Raw genomic sequence first — 18,160 nt, forward strand, 5'->3', positions numbered from 1 at the left:
ACCTTTATTTTATATTTGTATCAAATTTGTGATACAAATATAAAATAATCTTAATGTTACAAGAGAAGTGTGGGGGAAACCCCCCCAAAGCTAACCTTGATGTTACATGTTACAAGTTATTTTATTTAACTAGATATTGAAAACAAAGTTTTATTAGATATTTGATTTTACCTGTATGTTTGCTAATTTTAAATTTCTATATCAAGTTAATAACTTACCTAATACTATTTGGTCTGGTACCTATATTTGTTTAATTTCACGAATGAGTTAGGTACCTACCTATTTAATTTATCTATTGAAGTTTGTAGATATTAGCTACCTATTATAAATTGTTATTTATTTATGAAATATTAAATTTACTTACATATTGACTTGATATGAACTAAAATAGGTCTACCTAAGTTCTACCTACTCCATAATAGTATAACAATGTTCTTGTAAGTTGAAGTATTTTCAAAATAATTTTTATTGGTAGGTACTTGTCATTTGTTATTGTAGACTTGGCTCACAAAAGTTCTAATCCTACACACCACCTATATTTAGTTTTGAAATGTTGGCAGCTTTTCCAGAATCAAATAGACCTAAAGTCTCTTTTAAAGTTGACCGTTTTAAATTATTATAACATTTATAACCAATATTTCTTTACTAATCGTTCAACAATGATAATTTAATTCATGTTAACAACTATTAGTAGGTAATTTATGTTATTGATGTTATGTCCTTTACTTTAATTGAAAGTAAGGATATCTACATAATATATTATTATTTTTTTTTTAACGATTCCTATCTATGCAATTTCTATTTTTATTTTTTTAGGACGAGTTAGGTGATATAAGTTAGATAATATGTACTACTAATTAGCAATAGGTTTTTGTTTTCAATTAGGTACCTAGATAAACAAGGTAGATATTTTTTTATGTTAAAAAGTATTTTACTGTAAAGAATATTATTTATTGATATTTTAATTACCTAAATACTTTTTAGAAAATAAATTCTAGAATAGACATTAGTAAAACACTAAATCTGAATTATTGTATAGAAAATTAACTATTTTAATCACTAACCTGCGAAAAATAGTTTTTTAAACATTTTAACTATTAAATTTTGGTGGATATTCGGATTTGGATTATTTAATAGTTTGATTCCAAACTGAAATATAATTATTTTTGTTTTATTTAATTTTCTGTTTAAGGTTCTATATTAGTGTTTCTGTGTACCTATTATGTAGTCTAGTTTAACTGATCGAATATAGTGCCAACTGAACCGTGACCGATCTCCTAAGGTTTTTTCATGCGTGAAAATCGAGGCCACTACAACGGTCAGTCCAATCTTCACGGTGCTAACCTCTAATATTTTTTCTCTACTAAGGATATATCATACTATATTTTATTGCCTGTGTTGATTGTATACATATACATAAATCTATTCATTGTCAAACTATACAGTATACATAATATGATGTATGTGGTGAATCAGAACACTAGGTCAATTCATTCATATCCTATTCATAATAAATAATAATATGTAGTTTTAGTTTTTCAGCTGGGTCAACTTATTAATGTAATATTAAATATTAATAGGTAGTGTCGAAGATGCGCTTAGTTGTTAGAGCAATTATCCTAATGAGTTAAAAGGTTATCTGAGATGTAGGTAGTAAATAAATTAACTGTGTTTAGATTATGCAGTATTCTTTTTAATTTTTCTCGTATATTAATTATGAACATATAATTTATTTGACCTTTGACATTTATGCTGATTGAAGATTTAAGAAATTCATCTTATTTATTCAATAAGGTAGTCGTTTAAAAATATATAGACTATTGACCTAGTACAATATTATTTTTATTTCTAAAAAGATTGATACCTATTTATTTAAATGTTAATAGATTATAGTAAGTCAGTAATAATATGTTAATATTATTTAGCAAAAAGATAATTGATGACGTTTAGTACCTACTATAATACAAAATATTTTTTGTATCTTTATTTAAAAATAAATTGTGTTTTACCAAGAAATAAGTCTGTCCAAGTATATTTTCCATAAGTTATTGATTAATGAAATTACTCTTTTAATTAATTACACTATTATATTGGTAATTGATAATTTATATTGATTTAGTAATCTGTTGTGTAAACTTTGAGCTTTAAAAATGGGATAGATATATTTCTTTCATGTATTATTCTTAAATTTATAAAATTCTAATTTCTAGTTACTGATAAGTGATAAGTAATAATTGATAATTTATTGCAAGAATTTATAGATTTTATCGTGTATTTATATTACATGACATTCTATAGACTATTATGGAGGTTGTACTAAACGATTAGTCGGATAATCATCTGAGTATATCATCAGTCAATAGGTGGTAGGTACTTATTTCAGCGGTTTTCAACTTTTTTATATCCCAGTTAACATCTTACTAAGTTTTGAAAATACCACTTCAAAGAAAAGCTTTTTAAATCGAGTTATAAGTAAATTAAACTATACTTAACTAAATAACTGTGTAAAATGTAACACAGTATATTCTTATTATAATATTATGTCGATCGTCGATACCTCGGATTTTTCATAATCCGAACTAAATGGAAATAATTATTATTACAATGAAACTCGATGTTTCGTACTCTTTTCTTTTGCTCATGACATTACTAGAGTTTTTTGGATCAATAATAATTCTACATTTTTTTACTTGGTTATTTTCTTTTTGTATTACGTACCACCTATGAGCTTTTCGTGTACGGTGTACCATTGATTTAGAATCACTGACCTATATGATTTTCACAGGAGTGTTCTGTTTAGCAGGTTTTAACATAATTATAATATTATTACCTACTATGGAGTCCTAAAGGGGCCTTTACATTCATTGCGTGCTCGAGTTTAAATAAATTCAATGAGTAGGTATGTGGTGTTGCTTGTGTTAGCTATTAGTTGTTGCTACAAAAAATAAAATCAAAAAGCCTATTTTGAACCTAATATAAGAAATCTTTTTGTTCATTGATTTATTAGGTATTTACTAAGTATAGTAGTTTTATTGTGATAAGGTTATTAATAATGCTTCTAATATAATGTATCATATATATTTTCTTAAGTACCTCGTGATCGAATATAAAGAAAACATTAGTATTTAAATTAAAAATGCGAGAATCCTGTTTTATATTTTATATTCAGATTTCAGATTCTTCGATAGCCTTACACGAGTGATCCAAACGTTCTGAATTCGTATTTTCACTGCTCGTTTTTGTTTTTATTCGACTTTCTCGATCACAATTTCAATTAGTTTGCTGGTTTTTGGTCTTTTAATGTAAATAAAATATTATATTTACTTATTCTCAATAATAATTTATACCAGAATGGACTGTATAATATGCGGGTGCATACAATAATAATTATGCCTACACTACTGAGTATTGAAGGTTGTGGGAAAACGGAGCACTCCGTAATTATTCCATAATTTAGTTATACAAAACACGTATAAAATTGTGTAGTATCAAAGAGACTATAACTTTTGACCACCCACAAGTATTAATGTCGTAGTAATGTATAATATGATTGATCAAACTTCAAACTATCGAAACAAAATCAATTTGGACTTTAAAAGGTAGTATAGGGATATTCTATATTATCTAATAGCTATTAATAATGTTAATAATTGTATTATAATGTATATTAACATGTAGAAACACAAGAAATATACCTCAATTACCTACATAAATAATTTAATTATTATACTTATTATTACTTATTAGATTTTAACTATTTTGTCCCGAAATACATATTATATGTCAATATTCGAAAAATATATGTGCAGGAATACATTTTCTGAAAATGTTAAGTTGTTTATAAGGATAAATAGTCAATAATATGGAATACAGGTATATCTCCGTATACTTTGCGAAACTGTTACCTGTCGTATGCTCATATGTGTAATTGGTAGTTATCCGCATTCCGCATATGTTGTGCAATATAATATAATCTGGTAATCTGGTGTATATGAAAAAAAATCGGTGTTAGGGTAGCCAGTAGGTCACGTTTTTTGGAAAATCTAACGTTGGTGGTTATCGTGTATCGTGAATTGAAAACAGAATGACAAAAGACTTCGCCAAAATGATTATAATTAGGTATATCAAAGACTGCAGGCCAAAATTAATACGGTACCCGCCACAAGATGTCTTGCAACATTTAATTTCCGTGATACGCTCACCGCCGCCCGTTTCCGCTCCAGCGGTTATCTGTTGTTACGCCGCGGCATCGTTGACTGTGAATATTGACAACTACGTACGGGAAACGGTGAACGTAAACGGACGCGGACGGGTTCCTTTCGGCGCGCTCCCTCACTCCCCCCCCTTAGCCATTCGATGCGACGACATTGAACGCGCGTTTGATTTTTCCTATTTTATTAATTCCGACAAGAAAATAATAAACTGCGCCGTCCGCCCGCCGTTACCTGTGGTGTGATCGTTTCAGTCGGGCGTCGAGGGCCTCCGCGACAATCATCTACGCTGTTGTACTACAATAATATAATATACACTACATGTGTGTGAATCTGCGGAATTAGGTATTGATTAGGACGGGAAAGTTAAAATATACCTATGTATGTTTTTCAAATTATGTATATAAGCACTTAAAAAATGTTAGGTGCGCTCTGATCGTATTATTTGACAATAATCATACTATTGTTATATCTTGTCGTATTTACCTCTCACGGCCACACCCCATCAAATTTATAATTCATGCCTAAAAATGACTGACCAAATTCTGCTTACTTGAAGTTAACGGATTATAATTTTTTAAGAAGATTTTATTATAGTGAGTTATTTTCTCGTTTATTCCATGATTTTTGATATTTAAATTAAAATTGTGTTTAAATCATATTTTGATTTCTCAAATAATAACAGTAATTCAAAAACCGACAATAACCTATTACCTAGGAAATAATTTCGTAAGCGCTTCAAAGTTAAAACTACCACTGATAATATTCATTTGCTTAAAATCTCCGTTTTTTTTTTAGATGCTTAAAACAACTTCTTATTTTTGATTTCTCTTGATCGTAGGAGGTGTGGATACCCGAAATGCTTGCGGACACCCTCTGTGTAAAGGCGTAGCTCTTAAACGACGCGTAAAAAAACTTATTTGCTTTATGCCACCGCCACTGTACCGTTGCCAAGTGGGTTTTGCTTTCCCTCCCAATCGCATATATATAGAAATGAAGACAACGGCAATACGTAAGCCCATGTTGTTACTGGTTTTTCACGTCATTATCGCGTCAGAATGCAGCCGCTGACCGTTTTTATTCCGAAAGGTCGACAATGTGCCCCACCGCAGTCGCTTCCGTTATCGGGCATTTACGATTTATTTTCCACCAATTTCACTCGTTCATACATCACAGTATCACACGGGCGCGGTTGCACACAAACAATATTATAGGTACTATTATATTGAGTTCCGCCCGTCGTGCTGCCGTACCCGATTCGCGGGATAACAATATATAATATTGTTGTTATCGCTTGGTAGGTATGAAGAAAACCGCACTCGAGGTTTGATGAGCTACCGTAGTACTATTATAGAACAATACTGTAGTACTGCTCGTTGCAATTAAAGATAATATTATCTTTAAACAGTTTTAATTTTAAAGTTTTAAACGATACTTTAGGATTCCCATCGTATATTCGTAAGTATTTATAATTTATATAGGTATTGTTATTGTTCAATAAACGATGTGGATAGGGAAGCAGCAATGGGAATCCATATTTCCCTCACTGCCCACGATTTCAAAAATTCAAACCGAAAAAAAGGTATTGTTTCCGACGAAAATTTGCTTACGATCATGTATGTATTAATCGTCATAAAGCAATGGTACCAGATTATTAGCTTCCTAAAATCCTAAAACGTAGTGTAATCTATCATCACCTAGAATTCAAAAATATTGATGAATGGGAAAGAGAAACGGGGGGAAGAGGTCCTCAAGAGGAGTAGATGATTCAGGTGGTAACTATCACCGATTGTTGGCTCTATTCCTATTTCTTAACTTCACCAGTCGGAGTTGAAAACGTCATCCATCCATTCTCATCTAATTAGCTGAGATTTCTTCATTTTCGGCTTCATCGATCCGATCTCCTTGTCAGTTGCCATATTATTGTAGATTATAATAGTAAAAATGTATTATATATTTTATGGTAACCATAACTATGATATAAATTATAATGTTATAATATCACTACCTAATACCTATGTATTTTTACTTATGTTATGAATTTCGGAAGATTTTTCTTATCGTTTCAATACCTACGATAATCGTGAAAGCTGTTCCCATGATGCCCATACTTTTTGGGTGGTACTGGTTTCGTTTTCGCACGAATTCTTCTACTTTGGCACAATAATATAGTGTACAATGTACATCACGTTTTACCATACGCGTCTGGGAAACGAGTGAAAGTGACCCGCATTCTAAATTATAACAGTAATAAGTATAATATAAAGTTTTTTCCGATACACAAGCTGAGTTCACAAGTTAGCTTATTTTTAACAGATTTTTGTTATTATTTACACTTATAAAATAATATTATGTTTAAAATTTTCGTTTCTATCCTAAATTTACGGTGGAACTTTGTTTTAGAAAGGTCTCGTTCAAAGCATGTTTTGGAAATTAAATTCATTAAAGCTTAAGTAATAATATAATTTATATATTGTAATACCAGCATACTTGGTTATTTGCGTTAAACAAAATTAATCTGGTATTATTTATAATAATTTATGGTAATATTTTTTACATGTTTTGTAATTTTAATACTAAAAATGTTTAATCTTATGTACAATAAATATTGTACTAAATACGTATATCTCCGCCTACCCATAATTACTTTCAAGGAAAAAAATCTGATTTTTTAATAGAAAAGTTTGACTTTATTGTAATTTCTAATATAAAGAATAAATATATTTATATATAGTTAGAAAAATTAAATATACCTGCGTATTTTAATATTGTTAATCATATTACCTAATTTTTCAATAATTTTCTGAGCAGAAGACGTTTAATTGTTAAATATATAAAGTTACTAAAAGCTTCAATCATTTGCATGACTCATGTGATGAATAGTTTGTATTGTCTATTTATAAATGTTAAGCTATATATAATACATGTATGAGATATATCAAATTATTTATATCATCTAGTTCTCTGTTGTGCAGATGAAAATATAATTTCATCAAGGCTTCTGTCCGTCCTAACGAGATGTTCGTCATATTGAGAGATTAATTTTGATTTAAGATAAATGATACCTTGGCATATTTTCTATAATTAAAAACTATAAGTATATAATATATTAGTTTGGCTTTTGATAATTATATTTTACAACTAATATTTAAATTATTAATTATATATTTAAAATTATTATAATATTAGGTAGGTACACAATATATTATTAACTTATTTTTCGATTTGATATTTAATTATAATTCTAGTATAAATTGCATTGTGCTATTGTCGATGAAACAATTTCTCCTAAAAGAATAAAAATAAAACCTTTTTATTCTTTGCATAAATCAATTATATTTAGTAGTTTTTGTTTGTTAAGTTTGTTGACGCACACTAAACAGAGGGATTCTTTTAGCGATGAACATTCATTATTTTGAATAGTATTAAAGTTTTTAGAAATATTTCCTATTAATATGTAAACCAACATTTTTCGGGGTCCCCCCTAGCCAATCCACTCCGCTAATTAATACTTTTAAGGTTATAACTAGTTAACAACTAGTTCAAAATTCGATTTTGACAAACTGAAATTATTGGAATATGAAATTAAAAATTATGGTGTTATCAAAAAAGTAAAAATTCAAAATAGTAAAAATACGAGTGCCCGACTATTCTTTATGTACAGTGTTCTTACCTATCCGTTCTTACTTTTTATTAATGTTGATTCGACATTTGGAAAATAAAAACTCTAATTTAATACTCTCTTTCAAGTTGTATAATACATTTCGTTTTTATTACAATCATACTCAACGAATGAGTACTTATGACTTCATTGGTTTCTATTGTAACGTAAAAAATGTTTGTAATCGAAATTATATTAATATAATATAGGTATAAGACAATCCCACATATAGTAACAACTGACAATATTGATGTGTATATTCGAATCGGGTTTGAACTCTAGCCGATTCGGTCGACCTACCCAGTCCTTTAACACATTTAAATCGTATTAAAAACGATTAGATAATTATAAATATTGTTAATTATTTCGTTCCGATTTCGGAAAGATCGTTTCCGGCTTGACATCAACCGTGCAACCGAATAATGATTATTAAATAATAACGTACTCGTGTACGTTTGGCATTTAACATTGGTGCGGTTTTAATTTTCCCTTCGGGATTTTGGGGGACAGATGGCATATAGCAGCTTATCCACCACACACACACACACACATGAGCATCAAGCACACACGTACGCATTCACGTATACACTATTATATATACATAGAACGATTGGGGCGCCTGCAGCCGCCTCTGATATTTATAGCTTTGCCGTGGATCCAGTCGGCCTAGATCCTTGTTTATTTCTGTGTGATGGCGGCCGGTGGAACATTTAAAATAGACGCGCATGCGCCACGCTGACGCTGTTATGCGAACAGCAGGCCGCGGCTTTGGTAGCAGCAGCGCATTATGTTACCCCTCGGTGGCCGGTGACCAAAAATGGGCCGACGCGTCGCTTGCCGCTACCGTCCGACCAGCCGCCCTCCGTTCGGGCCGTCGCGCTAGCACACGATGTCCCGCGCGGACGCTCATACGCGTGTCGTTTTCCTCCACCCCTCCCCCTGCGGATTGTACCTGTTGCTTTCGTCATCGCTTTCCTCCCCGAGAAATCGCTGCCGGCCGAACGGCCTTATGTATTATTGATGCTAACGTGTGTTTACAATAAGGCGGGCTACATGATTTTCGTGTTCTACAAATCGTCACAAATAGATTATAATTTATTGTAATCAATGTTCTACGATTAAATTCATGAGTATCATGTACACGAAATGATCATTTTATTGTTTTTGTAATCCAAACATTTATACATAATTATTTATTGTAAAAAACGTCGTTCACATTTGCCTCATCCAAAAATGTAGAGAGTTAATTTTCGGGGTGATCGGAAATAAATCGGTCGAAGCTAGTGTAGGTCACGTACTAGAATAAACTCAGGGGCAAATGAAAACAATTTCGTCTTCCATTATTTTCTATCATTATTTTGAATCCAAAATATATTTTCTACAGAACCTCGTACCTATAGTGAACGCTGTTATCATTATATAAATATATACGCTGTATAGTAGGCATATACTGTATATCTACGATATAATATAGTTGCAACTTACAGTTAGTATTATGGTTCAGTCGTTACTTTATTGCGATACGACGGTTAAATATTTTGTATTGTTTCCGCGCATTATTTAAACAGTTCACGACTGATCCAATTAGTTTATATTAATTATTCCGTATTCGTCAATCGAGTGCGTACATAATATTATTGTATACTCTGTATAGAAACAGAAATACTAGTTATAGTATTCGTTAAGTGTACCTAAATATATTTACGGTTATTATAGCAACGATGATAAAATATGTAGTCGAACATGCTTGTGCGTTTATAAGACGTTATAACATACAAAAATATGGGACGACCAACCACCATCTTTCTGACTCTTTAAATTGAGATCTGCATCGGTCGTATACTCAATTACCCGTAGTATAATAGGTATAGGTATATAGGTACACTGACCTATACTGTAGAAAATGTTATATTATTATGCTCAGGCGAAGCACCACACGCACCCTTCTCGTGGTAGATGTGCGGGGGTGAACAATATTATTGTTATTATTGTCGTTGAATAACCTACGCTCGGGTGGCGGCGTCCGTGTTTGATACAATACGTGCTGCGAGAAAAAAACCACCATGATCACGTTTCCCGCGGCGGACCGCCGGTGGTCACATTCCTACATAATAATTGTACTACGTCGGAGCGGGGCGCGGTGGTGGTTCAAAGTTGTGGAAACCGGCACGTTGTCGTCGTCGTAAATCAAAACTCAACAACGCGACCTATGATGTTGTGTATGTACTATGTAGTCATAGCCGTCGTTTCGCTATCCCGAAATTTGATTCACTATTTAGTATTTACTATATTTTAAATCTTCAAATGTTAACTCTATTTATTATATTTCGCTACGATCGTGACAGGTCTCTATAACTATATAACTATAAAATTATAACTCACGTGGCCACGTAATATGTAAAAACCCTAGCCACACCCTTGGAGAACCCCATACACACCCCTGCGTTATTATTTTTCATTTCGTTCCCTAAATATTTTGTCTTGAAACCATTAATCATATTTTGTGTAGTAATAATATAATAAGTATAAATATAATAAGTATAATATGATAGGTTAGGTAATAAATACAATATGTGTAGTAAATTACCTACTATTTATCGATGCTGTTAGACGTTAGTCATCGTCGTCGTCGATTTGTCAAATCAAATGTCAAACACGATCGATATTTGTACCTATACTATATTATATACCTATGTGGTATAACGTTGGGGTGAAGAAGGATTCGTCATCCGTAGGGCCACCATAAACGTCGATCCACGTTTCAACCGTTCGAAAGTTTTCTATCCGAATCCAAGTTGTTAACATGTTTATGGTATCTGATATTATTATTATTACTATTACTATTGAATAAGTGTTAACAATAAACATGGCGAAGCGTCGTTTTCGCTAACACGCAGGAGCGAGTCGGTGCGCGGTGACGAATCCAATTATGCCGTTTGTGTTATAAATTTATTATTTTCTCGGTGTCGAATTACACTTTTGAACATATGACGCGTTTGGTGTACACTCTCCTCTGACACCCCTGCCCACCATTATTTGTACATCACGTACGCACATGTCCGTTAGGGAAGAGTAGTATAACCAGTTGTCATAATTACCATGTCCTTGAACTTAAACAATAGTCGGGTAACAGGACTAGTCGAGAAGAAAAGGATACGATTTCTGGTCGTATATTATATATTATTTTTTACAATTATACCTATATTTACATTATACACTTGTACATTATAAATAATATACAGGAATACAGGATATGCATTTTAAGAGCCATGTGTTATGTTCCGTACAAAAATTATTTCCCTGTTACGTAACTAGTGTATAGTATATATCACTACTATAATACTACCGACTATTCTCGATAATTATATCGTCATTAGTCTTTACGATGTACCCGGGATAGCCCCGAGCACGTTTTTTTCCTTTTGTCTTATTTTTATCAGTTGAACTCGTTAAAGGCGACAACGTGTAGACGTGATTGACGACCTTCAGGTTACCTCATAGCATATGACCATATACACAGTGTTCGCTGCAGTGACACAAATATTTAAAAAAATATACCTATATTATAGTAGACATTAACTTAATGGATCCAAAGCGTAAAAATATCAATGCGTTTTTGTTAACAAAAAATCGAATTGGCATTTAAAACCTCAATAGAATAAACAAGATATTATAAAGGAATTTTGAATACTTATCGATTATTACTAATTATTGTAATTTTTAAGGGACAGAATATAGTCAGATTGCTATAATTATAGTTATTACGAAACAACCAATTTGTAAAAAAAAAATGCCCAACTCAATATTATTTTCATATAGCTGTAAAAGACTTATTTTTAAAATCATGTTGCGTGTTTAATTAGTCAGTTCAAATTTTAAGCTGTTGACTAAAAAAAAAAAAATGTGTCGACAAAACGGTTGAAATTGTGTATGCTGCTATTAAAAATTAAATACGGTTTTTGAAGGAACTTTACCCACGTGGTGAAACGTGTTTTAAAATAAAACTATTCGCTAAGCTGAGCCAACATCCGAAAATATTTATTGGGACGCTTTCCATGTTAGTGCATCCTAGTATAAATTCATGTGCTCTATTTTATTCTGTTGACTTTTTGAAAGTGAAGTATTGACTCGTATTTTTTATAAAATCATCAAACATATGTATATAATAATATGTAGGTACTTTTAGATCAAAACAAACACGTGTTGTACGCTGATATAATTTTGATTACAATTACTCAAAAGTTTAAAATATGTTTAGTGTTTACCAGGCAAATCTTTTTTTACTTCAGTACATTTTTGTCGAAAAGACAATGTAATAAATTATTATATATTTTATATAATCATTGTGAATCATACATTTTGTTTGTTCAGCTTATTAGGTATATTTTGTGTCTTGATTAACGTTGGTAATTTTAAATCGTATTTTAGTTTCTTCAATATAATAATTACCGATTAGTGATTAATATTATAAACGTGGTATCGGCGTATCGTAGTTGATTATGATGTTGCGTTATTAGACGTATTTAGACTATTCTATTTTTCGTTTAAATAAAATATGTGTACATCGATTTGTTAAACATTTAAATCTGTATTATAGTTTTGAAGCTAGGTCATAATTTGCATAATAATGGACAGCTGTATTATAATATATTGGCTATTGGCTATTATTATTTAAATGATAACATAATATGATATTGTTATTAAATGATTATTATTATTATAACATATTTAAATTATATACCTACAGATTTATGATGGTAAAATCAATATTAGCTTATAGATTATAATTTATCATTATTTTTAAAACATGGTAATTCAGACCGTGTTTTATTTCTGCTCGGCTTCAGTGCAGACTTTACTTACCTATTTGGTATTTAATTAATGGTTTGTCGACGTTCAACGCAACGGTATAGCGAATAAAATGGTTAAAAAGTTATTACCTTTTTTTGCGCATTTACACCTATATATTATTTAATTCATTACTACGTCAATTAACCGTTGTGAGTTAAAGTTCAATTAAAATAATAACATATAGTTTTTGCTAAATATGATTCCATACTTCCATCGTATTATTGCACTTAGACAGTTATACTAGTTAAGACCATACTGTCTAAACTCAAGGCGATATTGATGTGACGGATTTGATATACCTTTCAAGAATTTTTACCATTACTCATTTAATCAAACCATTAAAACCTCTTTTTATAATATTGACACCATTTACTTATTAGTTATTACATATTATTACAAACTTTTATAAATTCATCGTCTTATTTAATACCTCTGTAATTTCCGCTGAATATATTTATTTATATATTCTATAAAATAAAACTTAACCACTACCTAGTGGTATGTGAATTTTTTGATGTTTCATTCTTTTTTTAGATTTTTTTTTATTCGGCCTCGATTAATAACGGTTTGGGCAACCACAATTTTTATCCATGACATTTAGTAAAATTTCTATTAATTAACCAATTAAATTTTCTGGATATGTTCCCAAAATTTAGAATTTATTTCTGCCTACTTCACAATATTACTGAAATACATGTATATTATAATAATATTATAAGACTTTATATTATATTATGTAGACTGGATAACAGGATTCTTCTAACTTTCGTTTCTAGATACGATATTAAACATATTTAATTTAATATTATATAACATTTATATTTATTTAATATTTATAAATTACTTACAAAAATGTCACGGTTTAAGTTTTTTCATTTGTTTTTAATAATTTACTTCGTAATCAGTAGTATAATAAATAATAAGTAATGAGTGTAAGTACATCAAATATAACACGTCCCGACAAGATGCATTACTGCGAAAGCTTTAAAAAGCCGTTCTTGAAGTTGTTTGTTAAACGACCACCATTGGTCTACCATTTTGAATTGATAAATCTTCGGAGGACGGAGCAACTAGAAAACAGAAAACTAAAGTGGTGCTAAAGCATCTGTAAAAACGATTTACTAAGTTATTACATATCTTGATTTGTAACAGGTCTAGTTACAGTAGCGAATTCCGGGAACTTGTTTGTTATTATAAAAAATCGTTGCAACATAATAATATAGCCGCTACATATTATAAAACAAATTTAATTGCATAATATCATATTATACTTCGTATTGTCATCTACACCTACGCAGTATACAATTTTTATTTAGCTGGTGTATTTTATATTTTAATTTATCTTGGACATACAGCTTTTAATTAATATGTACATAAGACCATTAAAACTTTCTTATAAATGTGTATAATATGGTATGTATGTAATTGTTTTTATTTTATTTTTTTACTCTAAATGAGGTCGTTGGTATTTTTTACGTGCATACCTCATTAGTTACGGAAAAAAAAATGCCAATTCAGTATATTATTATAATAAGTTTAAAAAATCGCCATCATGTATGTACCTATAGTAATGCCTAATTGTGCGACTGTCGGTCGCTTTTAAAAGTACCTATACACTCATATACACACAACATATTATTATACTCAATAACAGCTACTATCGTCGTCAGTTGACATTTTTATGTCGTTCCATGACGTTCAGTCGTAATATAATATAATAAAGTATACATAAATATAATAATTCTCGACTTGTAAAAGACCGGTAGATAACTATATTATACACAGCTGTGCACCGTTTTTAGTTGAAAGACCGCTTTTGCGCGGCGTCAAGTGTTCTCGGATATTTCCCTGGACGTTTTATTTATTTATTTTTTAAATTGGACACGGTTTTTAGACTAGGTCATAAATGGGTCATGCGCGCATTTATCGGGCTAATAGCAAGAAGGAGGAGGAGAGAAGTACTAACTATTCCGTCCGCAAGAGAAACTGGTGTGTTGTTTTGTGTCAGGTGGCGGAATAGCTGCAACGCGCGTCTGACGTAGTCGTGCGGTGGTATAATGACCTCTGCTCAGAAATTCTTATGCATATAATATAGTATGATATTCCATTTCCATTAGATATAGTATTATCTTGGTCATTGTTGCCTTTTATAAAATTATATGTATTAGTAAAATTTAAATGCATTTATTATAGGTAGCAGCGGGTATAAGTGCGTCCATGTATATAAATGAGATAATCTGCACCAAACGTATAGGTACTAATTGATGTCCGAGCCAAATGTGATATTTTCGGACGATTATAGGTCCTAGCCGGCATTCCAAGGTCCGGGACTAATCACGTTATTGTTCCTAAGTGCTTTTCGGTGGGATTAAAACAAAAAATATATTTTTACCTATAAATCCTTTTGTTTTTATTACCGGCTTTACATTACTCAATAGCTTGTTTTTTTTATTATTGAAATTTATCTAACTATAAATAGTAAAGTCGTCAGCGATAGAAATCGCCATTCGACCGTGTTACGACCGACTCGACGTTTTGTTACACGAAATGTGCATCGGTTGGAGTAATATTTTATGAAAAGAAGTTGACTACACTAAAATCCACTGTTTATTTTGATAAAAAAAAAAATATATTTTTTTATTAGGTCTTTAACCTCATTTGGGATTTCATTGGCTCTGAATACGAGTACTATGGCAATGTTTAGGATATTAGTCTCCTTATTTTTAAGAATATTATAGAATAACACTTTACTGCCGTTTAACATCATTAAAATCATATATTATATTATATTAATTTATACTTCAAACAAAAAGTGAATTGTTTTTTATACCATTGATAATAATAATAGCTATTCATTATTATTTAAAATATTTTTTCTTACAACTAAACAATGGTTGTTTGTAGAATGCCGGGAAAATGTACTGTTCTATAGTCTTAAATTAAAAATTTCAATAATATTAAATGGCTATTATAAATATTTTTATAATACACTCACGTGAAAATAAGTTGGTAGTAGGGAGAAGTAGGAGATTTTAAACAGTAGAAAACATTTAATTATTTTCTCATGGAATAATGCCTACCGTTGATCACTCTTTTTGAAAATGTTAACAAGATAATATAAGTTATTTTAGATTTTGGTTTAAAATTGTATTTAAAATCGAAAATGTTTTGTTACTTTACTCTATTTAGTTAGATTGAATTGTGTAACTCGACTAATATATAATATTATAGATATATATTATATATAGGTACTGTAATATTTTTATTGGTAGAACAACTGAGCAAACCCTAAAAAACAACCATAAAATTGTGTATTTAAAATATAAGCCATTAGAAATACATAAAAGTACCTACCTACTTATAACATGCCCTACCAAGACAAAATGTTTAACTTGAATGTGTATGTTTGTCTATCGTTTATATTTTCAATAGTTTCAAAGTGAAAAGCGTATAATGTAGTGTAATTTAAGCACACATTCATTAATTAAATTAACTATTTGAGTATTCTGAAATAATTTTGAACGCATTGGTCGGTAGCCAACTCTTTTATAGCTCCTAAATTTACTTAATAAATAACGCTTTACGTAAAAACGGTTCATTATATAACATTGGCCGTCATCTAATGTAACGTTTTTCACTAATTATTTTAAAATTTAAACAGACGACTTAATTGTTTAACTCAGTTTTTAGTTAAATTTAATCTAATCAATTTTAATATGTTTTAACACGTATAAACATCGCAGACTAACGATACTTTAATTTAATGCATATTTAATTGCAGCTTAGATGATATATCATCTATCATCTATCCTATATATACAAGTTAAACACCTTTTACTAATACGTTTTAATAAATACAATATATTCCGAGCAGTGTGAGAAATAAATTGGTTTTACAACCTATATTTTGTGTGGACAGTGATCACTGATCAATATTATTAGTATTATCATGTTTTGGGTAAATGAAATAATAATGTTTCTGACGTTTCATCATAAAGTCTGTAGTCTGTGTAAGGGATTGATATTGGGAAAAGTTGACAGTACCCTAAAGTTTTCGAAAAAAATGGGAAATTTGCGTGAAATGAATTTAGAAGGAATTAATTTAAACTTATTTCAATTATTTTAATATAGGTAAAGTTATATAATTATTGATGATTAATACATTTAACTATTTTTAGTATCTTATTAAACTTACCGGTAATAGTGTAATGAGTGTATACTTTAAGTTTATCATCATGACAATCTCTAACTCACAGGGTAACTATTTACCGGCATATTTATTATTAAACATTATTTTATTACTGTGGGGACTAGGGAATCTAAATATGTTTTTCTTGATTCTAAATGTTGGAATAATAATTTGATCTTGACAATTTTTAGTCCGTGGTTATTGCCTATTGGATCAAATATTTCAACATATCATAAATATTGTTCACAAAATTATATACACTGAATTTACAAATGATAAAAATGTTACCTATGATTGTAACTTAAAAATAAAATTACTAAATAATGTAATAAAATGGTTAAAATGACAGTTAAATATGCTTAAAACGTTTAATGTTATTTGTGTAGTTTTTCATGTAGTTCCAACTATCGTGTCGTCTCTGGTTTAGATTTAAATATTACTGTTAACCAACATAATTACTTCAGTAAATTTGTATTTTATGTAGATACTAGCTGACAGGGCTTTGCTATTGCTAGGTTTTTGTGATTATGCGGGAGCTGTACATTATCTTGTAGGCATCTTGTAGGCGGACCCCTCGTGATGCGTACGTAAGTGTATAATTTATCTCAAATAATTTAGTATCAAAAAATGCAAAAAAATTGGTCCACCGAAACCGTGGTTTGAAATATTTTGTACTAAAATATACAGGCTTATCGCATTAATAATAATAATAATAATAATAATTAAAACCAATAGCAACAATTTATAAACAAAAATAATCACAAAATCCCGGTTTAAGAACATCCCCGGATTGGATCTCTTCTTTACATTTTTTCGCGACAAAATAGTAGCCTATCTTCTTCTCCGAGGTCTAATCTATCCCTGTACCAAATTTCATCGCAATCGGATGAACGGTTTAGGAATGACACAGTGAGTCAGTCGCGAACATTTTTTGTCTTTTATATAATATATAGGTACCTAGATAGATAGAGTATTAGATTACTATCACTTTTATTATTATATTATTATTTTATTTAATATTATTTATTACTATTAAGTATATAATATCATGACTCACAGAATATAGATTATGACTTATGAGTAAATGGTAATTTATTGTATATAATACAATGACATTTTACTGTCATACTTGATAGTGTTTAACCAATTTAAAATTTAATATTTTGATACATATTGTATACTATAATAATATATATTAGGTATATGTATTATTAATGTTTCGTTCTACTTCTCAGATGATCGTAAAAA

General features: G+C 30.1%; 1 protein-coding gene across 3 annotated transcripts in view; it reads left to right on the plus strand.

Annotated features, from left to right (window-relative positions):
- The window catches only part of LOC132946359 (alpha-actinin, sarcomeric), a 33,745-nt gene that overhangs the window by 1,289 nt on the left and 14,296 nt on the right, over positions 1-18,160 (plus strand). The gene's annotated exons all lie outside the window — the stretch shown is intronic.

This window comes from Metopolophium dirhodum, chromosome 6, assembly GCF_019925205.1.
Source record: "Metopolophium dirhodum isolate CAU chromosome 6, ASM1992520v1, whole genome shotgun sequence".
Taxonomy (NCBI): domain Eukaryota; kingdom Metazoa; phylum Arthropoda; class Insecta; order Hemiptera; family Aphididae; genus Metopolophium; species Metopolophium dirhodum.